Source organism: Cinclus cinclus, chromosome 4, assembly GCF_963662255.1.
Source record: "Cinclus cinclus chromosome 4, bCinCin1.1, whole genome shotgun sequence".
NCBI classification, from domain to species: domain Eukaryota; kingdom Metazoa; phylum Chordata; class Aves; order Passeriformes; family Cinclidae; genus Cinclus; species Cinclus cinclus.
This window is the reverse complement of record NC_085049.1, coordinates 47,708,714-47,724,146: the sequence shown is the minus strand read 5'-3', so window position 1 is coordinate 47,724,146 and position 15,433 is coordinate 47,708,714.

Below are 15,433 nucleotides of genomic sequence, written 5' to 3'. Positions count from 1 at the left end.
TTTTTCCTTCCCATGAAAAAGGATGCTCCTCTGAAAAGAACTAGGTAATGTGTTTTCTTTCCCACCACCCTTGTTCCTGTCATTGTCTATTTAATTCAATTTTATTTATTTAAGGGATTTAGGAGCTGCTTAAATAAAATAAAATTAAAATTACATTCTAAAAAATATCTAAATTCAAAATGAGGGTAACTCATTTTCTCCTCCAAAAAATACAGAATACAAGTTTCTGCCTTGTGCTCAGTCCTTTCCCTGTCTCTTGATGTGCCTGGGAGGCAATCCAGACCAACCTTCAAACATCTCTGTGGCTTTGGGTTGGGAGATTTTTTTAGACCATGGACACTCTTTCCCTAAGAACGAAAGCAAAGGGAGAGTTTTGGCATGTGAGCATCATCTCCTGAGCATCTCTGCTACTGACTTGGGAAGAGAAATGAAACATTTCTGGCATTCAGAAAAATTAACACCTTGAGTGGCTTCCCTCTCTGAGCAGGTAACTCTTTTTTGAATAATTCTCACGTTAATTTGATAAGCCCTAGTTCTAGTTCATTCAAGACGACACCGGCCTCCAGGGCACTGCACAAATATTGACTTTCCACTAATATTTGAATAGAAAGTGGGAGAAATTTTACCCAACAACCAAAACGATTAACACTTATGCAGACTTCTGCCCCTCTTTAAGAGCCTTTTGCAATTTTTATGGGATTTTTGTCCTAACTCCTCACATTTCTGTTAGTACTATTATTGCTAAAGAAAAGGAAACAGTAACAACCATAGTAATTGTAATAAAAATAAAAGAAATAATAATAAAAATTATGATGTCTTACATTTTTCAGTCTATAAAATCAGATTTCAGCCTTCTCTTTTTATCTGTACTCATTTTCTGTTCCGGTTTCCCTTCTATCTTCTTCCTTTTTCATGAATCTGCTATCCCATTCATCCCCTTTTCCAGGAATTTTTTGCCTCGTTCTGCTCTGCCCTTGTAACTTGCACACTGGCCATTTACTTGCTGTTCTTGAACTTTGTTTCTCACACTAAAAAGAACAGCTCTTTGTTTCCTCTGGAACCTTCTAAAGACCACTTCTCATCTCACATGCAAAGAGGAATAAAAACTTTGATGATAACAAAGCCTGAGTTAATATCTTCTTGGATCTGTTGGCTTCCAGCATACTCTCCCAACTGGATAAGTGTGTTCATTTCAATACAACCCTTAATCACATACTTATAATGCTTTGTTGCTCAGAACCACTACCCCACTGAAAATGCAGAAAGAGCACTGAACCATGTAATAGTATGGAAAAAGAAAAGGAAAGGCAAAAAGCCTATAATTATACTAAAATACTGTAAAGCATTTCAATGCACACAGAACTACGTATTGTTCCTAGGTTTACTGGAGCTTGACTTGACTTTAGGAAGAAGGTAATGAACCAAATCCCACAGCTGTATTTTAAAATATATTAAAAATAATGTAAATAAATTTAAAGTATATTAAAAAAGAATAATCGGTTTCTTTCAGAATACAACAGATTTAATTCAGTTTTTGGTTGAACTGATGGTGTCTGATGGTTAATCTCTGATGTTTCCTTCTCACACAGCTGTGACTTTTACAAAATGTCTGAAACACTCATGAGAAAAATAACAACAGTTGATGTCACTTCCCTATTTTTTGGTAAAGGTTTGGGATTATTTTTTTTAATCTGCTACATTGTGTGAGGCCTGTGTAGGCAAAATTGTTCTTGAAGGTGGGTCAGCCTAGAACACAGTCTGTGTTAGGTGTTCCTCAGTCTCCTCTCATTCACTTTGTGTGAATTGCCAGGAAGAAAGAGAGCCTATTTATCAAACCTCCTCAGTAAAAAACCCTCTTCATTAATATCAGCTGTGGAAAGGCTATGTCAGATTGAAAACCATTTTCCCAACAGAAATCAGTGAAATGTGTTTATTTCCAACAAAAACAAATACTTTTTTGAAAGTTCACACTTTCTGGTGAAGAGCTGTTTCACTGGAAAATTCCTGACCAGCAGCAGCATAGGGAAAGACAAGGTCATCATGACTTGGTGTTGTCATCTTGTCTTCCTGGGAGGATTAATATGGATCAGTAATTATGGCAGCAGCCAGAGCAATTAATAATTGAAAAGGTGCTAATGAGCACATTGATGAAGTCAGCAGAGTCAGAAATTTCTTACTCATTTCTTACTCATAGTATTTTTGCCTTTTTCAATCCTTTTACACCACGTGCTGAGCAAATAATGGAGTTTGTCTCCTTATAAGGTCTGACCATCCTTTATAAATGGAATTCTCTTTGATGATACTAGGACTGCAAGTAGATTCCTGGCCATTAAGACCCTGCCTGAGTTTCCCCAGCTTTCCTGCTTCTCTTTTCTCAAGTTCCATGTAGTCCATTAATTTAGAGACATGATATTATCTTTCTTCTGTATATTACTTTATCTATGAAATATGCAGGCCAATGAAGAGGGGTGGATGATTACACATTCCCTATACATGTCTATCTTCACCCTTCAGGATGAGCAATCCTACCTGGTTAGACCCTTTACAGTGCTTGCATGGCCTCTAGTAAGACCCATCAGAAACAGAGGAAAATCTTAATCCCCAGGTTTATCTGCCAGTTTTGATGTAAAATCATCTTGAGCTGTAATCCAGGAAATCCTTGTTACATGCTCAGGCTGATGCTCTTAATGGTTTTGCTTTGCTGAAGGCTCTGGGCTGGATGGTGTCTTAATGAAATGACTGTGCTGCATAGGGGAGCTCCTGCCTCTCAGATTGACTCTGCAGGGAACAGAAAAACCTGTCCTCGGAGTCACCTCTTGTTGGTGAAGTGCAGGATAAGGAATGATAAGGCAAAAGAGAAGCAAGAACAAGTAAGTAGTCTCATTTTCCCAGCTGCCTCTTCTCTTCCCTTTGCAAAATATTTCAAAATTGCATGCTTCCAACATAAAATGTCTTGGGAGCTTTATCAGAGATACTTTAAATTAGAATTTCCATTGTTCTTTTGTTTTTCCACAACTCTGCATTATATTTATGGCACCTCAAAATGCTACCTGTGGTTGGCAGGAATTATTCTAATGCAACACGCAGATCAAATGGAATGTCTAGAGCCCTGAAAAGTGTTCTAAATGTATGCCACAACCATCAAGTTAAGAAAGGGATACACAGCCTGAAAATCTAAGATTTCCCCCTAAAATTACACAGTAGCCATTAGTAGCCATGTGCCTAATTGGAGGAACTTCTGAAGTGCACTGCGCTCCTGTGGAAAGGAGAAGGGAACAGAAAGGGGAGAATCAAGCTGCAGTTTGCAGGGCTGCAAGCAGAAATTTCTGTTTTCAGGAGGAAGAAACCAATTTGTCAAGATAAGAAATAGTACAGAATAATGTGTCTCTGTTATCAGGCACACTGGAACAGAGTAGTAAGTGGTCTGTCCTACCCATGAGGGCAAAGCAGCATGTGGGAAGGAAACTGGGAAGGACTGTGTACAGTTAATGTCATGCCATCCAGCTCCAAGCGACCCCCTTAACAGCTGCACATTCCCAGCAAACATGACTAATGCAGATGAGGCAGATGAAATACACATGCTCATACTAAGGAAGAAAAGAACTTCAATTATACTGTTCCAGTTCAATAATCCCATTGAACAAAAGTTGCACCACCAACAGGATGAAAAATCAAAGCAGGGAGCAATTCTAGGTATGGCTGAAAGATGCTGGGCTGTTCAGGTTGGGATCTATGCGGGAATGCTTCCAAGGACCAGTGCAAAGATGTGTAGCTCTCTCCTTTGCTGATGCATGCCCTGCCTGCTGCTTAATCCTGGGGGATTTTTAATCCTTTTCCAACAGCTATGCAAGACTTTCAATACTTGTTTTTTTCCACAGATTTCCTGCAATGTACAGACTCTTATCCAAACACTTCAACCAGTCTTGATAATATCCATCTAAGTCCAAAGCAACAAGTGGGTATTTTATAGACTATAACCAACTTCATTCTTTTTGTTGCTGAGTAATGCATGAAGGAGATTAGGCCTGTAATCACCTATCATTGCATCTGCTTCAATTCTTTTGTCCAGAACTCTCTGACAGCAAGAAACCAAAAAAACCCCTCTAGAACAAAAACAACAAACAAAACCCACAGTGGTAAGTAAACTAGTGAGAGTAAAGAGCACATTTATAGACATAGACAGGGCAAATAGTTAATTAGCTGAAGCAAATTAATGAAAATTCAGGAGGCCACACATCCTTATTTCCTTTGAAGCTGTTCTTTCATTTTAGCTTTGTTGAAAGTGCCTTTTATTAAGGTTCCAAAGTTCAAACAGAAAATATTTGTTGTTTTAATGGTTTGAAAACCTTGTACATCTTTCCTTACAGAACCCTCAGGTCCATGCAGCTCCACTTTGCTGTACCTGCTTTCCCAGCCGCCACCTAGGAGATGTTTTCAGTTCCTTGGTAGGAGAATAGAAACAAGCAGGTGCAATGCTAGTGCTACCTTAGATAACAATTATCAGCCATAGTTATTGATTATAGGAACTGAAGGCTAGAACTGGAGCCAGGAGCCAGGGGTAGACTCCACTGAGCTGCAGTACAACACCAAGGGGAACCACACAGCAGAGAGACTTGAGCTGCCTGCAGACCACACACCCCGGAATGAAGAGCAACACTGGAGCATGGCAAGAGGCTGAGTTCAGAGGGCAGCACAGCGATCCTGCCCATTTGGGCACAGGACAAGGAGTCAGTAGGACTGGGATTAGGCTGATTGTTTAGCAGCAGGAACGAGGGCAGCCGGAACAGAAGCATGGCTGGAATACTCAGCATCTAATGAGATCCTGCGAGACCGAAAAGCATTCAGGTGGCTGTTGCTGTCTGCCTCATGGGATTTGGGAAGAATAGCTGTAGATAGAAATATTTTTGGAGTAAGCAATCAATTTAATGAAGCAGGATTCCTCCAGTTCATTGACTGTCAACAGTATATATCTGCAAAGCAGTATTTCATCAACTCATCTTTTTTATTATTAAAAAACCCAATCATTTAAAAAAACTAGAGCTTTGAGCATGCTAGACATTCATAAATATTTGGAGCACTGATTGCCTATGAGTTTATATCCCATTTACAAATTACTTAACTATCGTATTCCTATTCCTCTAATGCAAGTAATTCCACTTTAATGTTATAAAATGCTGTGTAACATGTCAGGTATTTTAAATATCATGACGTTCTAATGAATATATTCATGTCTGAATATCTAATAGGAAACAATATTAAAAAAAGAGCTTTACTGATAGAATGCATAATAAAATGTTTATAATAGTAAATGTTTATATTAGTATTTTATGGTACATAATAAATTGATATATGAAATGCCACTACTAGGGTAGCTATGACTAATTTAAAACCAATATGTTACCCTAAATGTAAAACTGGTTTGGTAAAGAAATCACAAGAGCTCCAAAGAACAATTTACTTTGTGAACAGACAAATCTTCCCTAGAAATTTCTGAATTCTGGAATTTACTGAAGACTTGTCTTAAAAGTTAATTGTATACTGCTGAATTTACATAGGACACCTGATTTTTACAGAACAAATGTAATTATGCTTGCCCATTACTAAATAAAAGGTGGGAATATTTTTTAACTATGTCTGTATTTCCAATGATGGCTAATGCTCATAAATTATTTATGTTGTAATAGTATTATTTTTCATTGTGCATTAGCAGTGAATTAATGACTGGATGATCAGCCATTAAGAAATCAGAGAATCTGGCCTTTGACACGTGGGGAAACTTTTTTCAGAATCCCTTAAGGGATTTTGCAGAAAGGCTCCTTTCACCATGTCTTCTGAGCTCCTTGTTATTTTATCTACCATTTATTATTCCTTTCAAGCTAATAAAAAAAATCTATTCAACAGTGATGTTTTTTCAAGAAGTTGTTTATGTAACAGATGCACTTTTGGATTAGCAAGTCTGCCTTATGTCTTTTCTCTCTGCATAGCTTGACTGTTGCATCAGACTTCATCTTTACTTGTATGGAGTCTTTTTTGGATGAATTCCCCAGGCTTAAATGCTGCTTCGTAACCAGGTATTTCTAGCTCAATGCAGATTTGTTCACCCAAGGGACACATACACACAACAGTTCTAGATTGTCATCTAGACCTTTCAGGAATCTTGACCATCTTTCTTGTTCTTCTGGCATCAGCAATAATACTAAGTATTATTATATAATTAGTATATATATATATATATATATATATATATATATATATATAGTATATATTTTATATATTATATTAGTATATAATAATACTAATTCCTGGAGAAGCAAATTAATAAGGAAAGGTATCTTGAGGACAAACACCACATCTGCCCCAAAACAACAAAGCTGTGCTAAGGGAAAGGTGAAACACATCATATAATATTTGCACATCTGTGTACACCTGGAATTTTGCAACCATCATAAAGCAGAGTAATTCTGGAGCACCTGAGGAAAAGGGACTCAGGGAGCCAGGTGAAGTTGGGCAGGGATGTTATGCTTACAGATCCAAACACAAGCCAAGCAACCTACTGACTGTATGTATACTCTCTGCCTTTCAGACCCAGACACCACTGTGGAAAATAGAAAAGAAAAACAGTACTAATCTTGCAAAATAAATGCCCCGGGCAAGTTGTGTTCCAGGCATTCTAGGGCACTCAATTTTGGTAGTACAAGCTGCCCAGACTGCTTGTAATGTTCAGCTTTCTGTTCTTGACTTTAAGTGTTGAAAATAGTGCTAGAGAATTTATGTGGATTCATTAAATGTGCACACTTATATTTGAGATCATCCTCTAGAACTTGTATTTCCAACAGACAGAAAGAGGCATTTCTAGAGCATGAGTCCTCCCACCTTCCAACAACTAAAACAGCCCAGGTGAATTATACTGTACGAAGGCTTATCATTCTCCATTATTAATGCAACACAGGATTTTGAAGTTAAGAACACCTGAAGTCAGGTAGAATTAGTTCCACCTTATTTTTAAAGGCTTTGGTTACTTCAGTCACCAAACTTTGTCTCCTTTGCTCTTCTGTTGTACTTTGCAACTTCCCTTTATTTTTCTGCCTAGTTTCTGTCCTGCATTCTTTTTCAGCTGATGCAGCAATACCACAGAGTTCTTAAGAACCCCAAGTCTTCTTATTGCAGTGGGAGATAGAGAAAGATGAAAAGCAAAAGCATCAAAACAAAGCAACAAAACAGAATGACAAGCAAAAAAGTCAAAGCAGTTTTAGCAGTACCATCAGCTTTTAAATAGTAGTATATTTTATAAGAAAACAGCCTAAATTAGGCTACAGCTATTATTTGAAATGTACAGAGATTGTAAGGCCAAAGGATGCAGAAGCAGTCTACTCTCCTGCAGAACACTAAAATGTTATATTTATAACTGGGACTCAGCGTGGCTTTCTAGAGAGAGACCCAATAAATAACAGAGAATATAGCCAATTTCAACTTCCCCAAGTATGAATGCTTTCTTTCCCCACACAAATCTGTCATGCAAACCATAGTGAACAATTTTGATTTGCCTTCTTCATGAACATTTTTGAATTAATCACATGACATATGAGCACTGTGTATGTCAGGCAAGCTGTGCTGCTGTTCTGGCAGTTTTAAAGTATATTACATTGCATTTTCCATAATGAAAACTTCAGCTGAGAGGCTTTTTGCAGCTTTTCCATCTCACTTGAACATCTCTCTTGAACATCAAATGTCAACAGGGCTTTTATGTAAATATCACAGAATCACAGAATAGTCATCTAGTCTAAACTCCTGCTGAAAGCAGGAACATCTACAGCAGGTTGCTGAGGGCTGTACTCAATAGGGGTTTGAGTATCTCCAAGGATTCAAACTGGTGTTCTGTGCCATTCACTCTCAGAGTGAATAAGTTTTCTCTTACGTTCAAATGAAATTTACCATATTTCAATTTGTATCTGTTGCCCATTGTCTTTTCACTGGGTACCACTGAGAAGATTCTGGCTCTGTCTTCTTTATTATCCCCAGGCAGGTGTTCATAAATATTGATAAAATTGCCCTTAGCCTTCCCTTCTGAAGACTAAACAGTCTCAGCTCTCTCAGCCTTTTCTCATAGGAGAGATGCCCCAATCTCCTAATCAGGACAGCTCTTTTCCAGAGCTGGTAGGTATATCCATGTCTTACTGAAGAGCCCAGGATGGGACTCAGCACTACAGATACATCTCACCAGGGCAGAGCAGAGGGGGAGGAACACCCCCGAGACCTGATGAAACCCAGGAGGCTGTTGGGTCCAAACTCTCACCTTGTCTTCAGGGACCTGGGAGTCCAAAGGCAAATTTTATCTGTGCAAAATGAGGCAAAAGTGGCATTGTTCATTTTGGCCATTTTTGTGTTATTTTTTAGTCCTATTCAACACAGGGCCCTTCCTGCTGAAGACACTTGTAGAAGCCCTTCTGGTGGCCTTTCATGTCCCTTAACAGATTTCAAGTCCTGGTAGGCTTTGCCTTTTCTTTCATGCTGTTCTTGCATGCTCAGACAGCATGCGAGGGAAAAGATATTTTCTATATATTCCTACTGCCAACTCTTGTGATGCTTCCTTTATATGACATGTTTTTTCAGGAGCTCATTGTCCATGAAGACCTCCTGCCACCTTTGTTTGGCTTTCTGCAAATCAGGATGGACTGCTCTCAAGCTTCAAGGAGGGGGCCATTGAAAAATTCCTAAGCTGACCTGGACCTCTCTTCTCTGCAGGCCCATCTCCTATGGGATTCATCTAAGTAGGTCCCTGAGCAGGCCTTTGACCATGAAAAGTGTGAGAGCTTCCCTCATAATGTTGTTATCTTAGCAGTTTCTTATTTAGGTGTATACGCTCGAGGTCCCTGCTGATTTCAAGGTCTCTCTTGTTCATCCCACATCTTTTACTTGTCAGCCCAACTCATCCCTTCCTCACTTGACTATGGTTGTCCTTTCCCTCTCCCATCTTTCCCATTTTCAAAATGTCTTTACAACACTGGCCAGCCTGTTGGCAAAGATATTTTTGGTCTGCCTACTATGGTGGGACCCTATCTCTTCACCAGAAGACATTCACCTTTGAATGTCACAAAGGACCCAAGCTCATAAAAAGAAATACCTATCATTGACATGAGCTGCACAAACACTTGTTGATCCAAAGGGTTCATTCACTCCATGTCAAGCCTTTCCCCCTCACCAGCAGGATCAAGAACAAGTCCATTTGGCCTGCATGCTCTCGCCCACAGTCATGTAGACACACTCCATACACTTCATGTCTTCCCTGGGAGTAGCTCTGGTGTCCACCTGGAAGTGCAGCAGGGGTCAATATTCTGAGGACAAGGCAAGCCACATCAGTGTCTCCCCAATGTCTCAGATTAAGCCTCCAGGAAGTAGCAAACCTCCCTAGAAACCAGTTCTGCTGGACAAAGGGCCTTGAGCAATATTAATATCCAGCACAATTTTCCAATCAAAAGTGTGCTTTGGCTATTGCAGTAAACAGGATTTCAGCATCTGAGAACCCCATTGGTACAAACTCTTCCAGACACCCTCTGGGATACAACTGGTGTCAGCCCCTGACAGACTGTGCTAAGAATCTATCTGTATGCAAGAGTCTGCATCCATTGACCCAAACTCAAAGATCTCAGCGGAATATCCTTACCTTTCCTTTTGACCCCCCTCAGCTCTAGCCCCAAGTCAAAGCTACAGAGGAAGCAGTACAGCAGCAAAGAGAGAAAATGAGTCTTACACAAAAGTTTTAAATATACACCATTTCTTACAAATTTACTTAATGAAGCTTGTGCATATCCCTATGCTGACTTGCTTCAGGTATCTTTTGCCATGCAGCTAATCAGCCTTTGAATGTCACCTACTTGAAGTGCTGTGTTTTGAACTGTAATTTAGAGGCACCCTTAATTTTTTTGCTGACTGGAGTAGGTACAATTCTTTCAACATGTATCCTGTACTGCTAAGTGGTGCCAAAGCACCTGCCTTCAGAAAAAAAAAAAATATGTTTTGATCATGTTGTGAAGGAAAAAAAGATTTAGAAAAATGCATTGAGAAAAGAAAGTGGCAACTGTGTCTGTGCTCATTGAAGGTTCATCATCTTCTGAGAAATCAGAAGGGGAAGGAAGTAACTCTCCTGTGCCAGGTCATATTCTGACTAGAGATGCTGAGAATTTTTATTTTAAAGGTCAAGGTCATAGATTAAATTTGTAATTGTCAATTCATTGAAAATAAATTGCTTGTCCAAAAGGGTTAGTCTTAGCAAATATTTCAACCTGAGGTGTGTATGGAACAAAAGTGCTAATATTGTCGAAGTTCTATTTTGATAATTTTAGATTATAAAATGTAAGATTTGGCTTTATTATGATTTTAATTGAAAACATTGGAATTAATGATAATAAAGAGATAGTGAAATAGTAAGAATAAAACTAAACAGTTGAAGATGATCTGAATGGAATGTTTGCAATTGCTCCATCTGTGATTTTTTTTTTTTTAGAGGGGAAAAAGCAGGGAGGGAATTCTGCCCACAAGAACGGGTTTTTGTTTTTTCCCCCTTATTTGGGATGCTATTTTTTTTAACATATTTTCTGCCTCACTGTGAGGCTGAATATATATCCAGGGGTGCTACTGTGGACCCTTTAACAACAACAGAGAGTTCTGGCATGGCTACTATAATCTCTTACCGTGAAAAAACCAAAACAAATCAAACCAACTCCAAGCCATTAAACCTGGGAAGGTCAGGAGCCTTCCTGACTAGAGGACCAGAGCAGTTTAAGGGAGTGAGCTTCCTCCTTTTATGTATATGGTATTGGACACCCTTTAAACAATATATTACTTACATCCTCATGAGACCAAAGAAAACCCCTTGCCTATGGCATTTATTTTATCAGGTGAAGTGACCAATAATACTAGGAACAAGAACCCCTCTGGACATAGTTTTACTGTTAGTGATAGATACATTAGTATTAGAAACTGTCTTATTGTTAGATACATTAGCACCAATCACAAGCTCTACAAGAGATACAGCTTCTCTTCCTCTTGTTACTTAACTAATTTACATATATTATAAAAATATTTTTCTAATGTAATGATTTAATAATTCAACAGTTTTCACATGCAGATTCTTTAAAAAGCCTATTCTACAGTGACATTTCAGTTAGCACTGTTGATTTTTATCCCAATAAAATTATTTCACAGTAAGTACAATATTTTAAAAAAACCCAAACTGCAGTGAGTGTTAGCTCCCAGCAATGACCCTAAAAACACCAAGTGTGCCATACTGTACTACTTCTGTACTACCTCTAAATAATTGTGCATACATTTCTTTATTGTTTTCAGTACACCTGAATAATTCACTTTTTTTGCCCCAGTTTATCACTCCACACCATATCCCTATATTCTCTACCTCTCCTCTAGGTCTGGGTATTTTTTTTTGTTTTGTTTTGTTTTTCTTCTCACTGTTAATTTTCATTTATACCTTCTGTATCTATGAGCAATCCCTCTAATGTAAGAAAGAGTAATAATTTAGTCCTTGGACAGTAAAAAATATTGGAAAATGAAAGACGTTAAAGGTTTACTGTGTCAAAAAGTGCATATTTAACAAAAGTGTTATTTCAGCATTTAACTTTTTTCCAAACCATATAATTTTTCTTTGTGTTTTATTACAGTATGTCAAAGGTTACACATGCTGTATTTCTTTAGTTTGCTGCTACCCCTGTGTTCCCTGAGGGAAAATTTGCACTCATTCACAAAAGCAGAAGTGCAAACCAGAAACCTGTGAGAGCTGTTCACTCAGCTCTACATGGAGATTTGCATGATTTGCCATGTGTTATTTCAGCAGAACTTTCTACGCTGCCTGTGGCACTGTTTCTAATCTATGACTTGCTTTCTGGGATGATGTGTTTTCCTTTATAAAACAAGTAGCTCCTCAAAATGTAAACAATACATGGAAAAACTAACCAGCTCTGTGTTATGTCATTCATTGGCTAGTCATGTAATTTGGAATAATCATCCAGTAAGAGCTGAAAGAATTTCTTTTAGCCACAAGAAAGAAATCCAGTATTTTTAAAGGAATATTCTGGATTCTCTGTTTTCACTGATAAACCCAGTAGTTCCGCATAGGGTTTCAGTGCTGTTTGAAATTGTACTGAGGAAAAGGCATCTCTTTGTGACACTTGTATTTCTTGCTTTGTAAATAGTTCAACGGGTGTTCTCATTTCCAGTGACTGATGATAACTTCCATGGTGATTGTAAGTTCAGCCAGCTACCAGACACACAAGTAGACAAGGAGCACTTATATCATCCATCGCTGTAACTCCGTGCTCACATCTGCCAACAGATTTCAGGACAGGGTAACCTAGGGCAGTTGGTCCTTTGGAAAACAATCAGGCCGAGCTGCTCTGAAATCAGCCATGGTCAGAAGAGAATGTGTAGTCACAGCTTTTCATACATTGCAGGTTTGCAGTGCTGAGCAGGACACAAATCCTGTAAAACTGAGCCTTTGTTAGGTGCCAAACCTGTGCCTAGTAGTCTGAAGGTGTGTCTAGGTGTTCAGTAATCAAATCCAGGTTCATGCTAAGGACCTTCTGCATTTTTCTAATAGTACAAAAGAGAATGAAAGCAGCTTTAATGTTCAATTAATCACCTGCTACAGCGGAGTTCTTGATCCGAAGTAAGCGTACTAAGCATCAAGACCAACATATTTTTCCAAGCTAAGGCACAGCTGCTTTAGCTTGGCTGGGGCCTGAATGCAGCACAAGCATGCTGGATGCTGTGCTTTGCAAGACTGAGCCTGGATCTCAGTGCCAAACTCATCTGTTGCAACAGGCTGTTACAGAAATACTGGTTTAGCCTCTCGCAACAGCAGCAGTGCTTGACCTTCTTCAGGGCACCCCACGTACAGATCCAGAGCTGTGCTCTGACCCTGAGTGCCCTCCAGGCTCCTGGAGACAGCCTCTGCTTGAGTCCCCCTCCACAGGCACCGACTGAGTCAGTGATGCAAGCTCGGGGGGGGCAGGATGCAGAAGGGAGCGTTCCTGTTAAGTGCTAGGCACTAAGGGACAGGTCAGATTCCCTGGTATTGTACAGCTCCATGTGTAAGGCACTCAACCAGCACGTGAGAGACCTGATTCAAACTCTTCTTTTGCTGATTTGGAGCAGCAATTTGACCTCAAGCCACTGTCCCCAGAAGACGTATCCCAGCTTCTATTCCGTAAGGCAGTTCTCCTAGTGTCTGTTATCAAGGTTCTTTATCCCAGCTGGGAGAAAACAGTGTGTCTCTGTACACTCAGTTACCACACATGAATGTTTCTTACACAGGTTCTGTTTCTTACACACTTATAAAAAAGCTTCAAGATGTAATATTAAAAACAAACAAACAAACAAACAAAAACCAACAAAAAAACAAAAAAACACCCCCACGTTTACAAGGAAAATATGTCAACATCTCAGGTATTCCCAGGTGATTTTGTTCCCATTATTCAAAAAATTGCATTAGTTTGATGTTCTGTGCAATTCCAAGGCAGTACTTCTACTATCCAGCTATAAGTTACAGAGCGCACCAATGGGAAACACACAAAAAAAGCAAAGAAAAATATATCAGCCATTAAAACTCAAGTTCGACTAAAGTTTCTTTATTTAATTTTCATGACTGTACAAATGTCAGGATAATTTGAACAATTTGACAGCAAAACAAACTATAAAGCTTGCATGTGCATACAATTCAGGTAAGAAGTTTCTCTTTTCCTCTTTCCACACATCTTATGATGGCAGGTGCCATGCGGAAACAGGAGCTGTGTCCTTATATCCTGCCACTTGTCCCTTTCTAGCTGTTCACAGAAAGTGCTTCTTACTGATAAATGTTTCCATAGCTGCTGCTCTTCAAAAACTTCTAAAAAGCCCTTGGTTAAGGACTTTGGTTTTATTTTGTCTTATGAGAAGGGGCAGACTTACTTGACTAATTCAAACCCCAAAAGACATCTCTGAATTCTTGTTGAAAAGGCATTTCCCTCCAACCTAGACAGCCTAGACAACCTTTCCAGCTCAGACATGCTTAGACCTGTGCCCAGTCTTATAAGTGTGGCTGTTGACTACCTCATGCTCTCTACTCCACACTGCTGGCTTTCTGCATGTCTCATTTCTTCTACACCCCTTCACGGGGGTCACTGGGTGTCACCTCAGGGGAGTCAGTGCCTTGTGAATCACTTGTTTACAGTTGATTGCCACTTTAGCCGATTGAATAAAGGGAACGACTGCAATGGCTTATAACTGTTGTTACAATAATAGCAATCGACTGTTCATTTTTACCAAATGCCTTCTGTACACGGCTAACCTCTTCATATTACCAAGCACCAGACACCTCGGATAAATATGACATTAGTATCCAGTACCATTTTAAAAGGGTTGCAAGTGGGGGTACAGGTATTTTAATTTTAGAAACATGTGGCATCTCCATCTCTGTTTCTGCCTAATTCCGACCACTTGGACTATGCCGTGCAAACCTTGTCCCTCCTTTTCCTCCTTACAGCTTTGCAGTTTCAAACTATTTAAAATTGCGTGATATAAAGAAGCCCACCTTCAAAAATTCAGTGTGCTGGGGAATAGGAGGGCATCCTTAAGTTTTCTCCATAAACTTCTGACTTGCAGATGGGATTTGTTTGCCACAAAGACATCTGCTTTGGGGGGCTGAGATTTTACTGCCAAACACTGGAACAAAGCTGGTGTGGCACCATACGGAATAGAATCCTTTACAGTTTCCTTGTTCTTAATATAGAATGTGTTGCAGATACTTGGCAGATCCACCACTTTTTCTTCTTCTTCTTTTGCCTTCAGTTGTAATTTCCATTATTTAAATAGATACATTTAGGCTGCAGATTGCTTAGACAAGTAGATGGAAGAATTTGGTAAATTCCAAGGAATACACGTTAAGTATTTGGCAATATATCCTCAGCAAACAGCTCTTATGCCACCACACCATGTGTCTGGTCATCCCAGTTAATTATGTTTGGAATCACTGGCTCATTCTGGCCAAGGGGAGCTAGAAGTCTCAAAGACATTTACTTTTCTGTAAGTTTAGTGTAGATCACAGATGTCTTCTCCAAGTGTGCTCCATGCTATTACTCAAGACCATAAGCATGGGAGAGAAACCCCAAAAAGGAATCAGTTTTAGGAACGACTTTGTTTGGAGCTCGAAGTCAGGCCGTGACAGGCATTTATTTGCAGGAAACCAAGTCTCCAGCAGGCAAGTACGGCAAGTCATTTGGGAGGGCTGGAGCTGTTGCTGCCTTTGGCTGTTCATCCCAGCCAAGGCAGAAATGGTCGAAACTCTGATGAACCACCACGGTGTTCAGCTCGGTCTTTCAAGGTAAGCTAGTACTGACTGTGGTTTTGTGGTACCTGCCCGAGTAACTTCTATTTATGCTCAGATGCC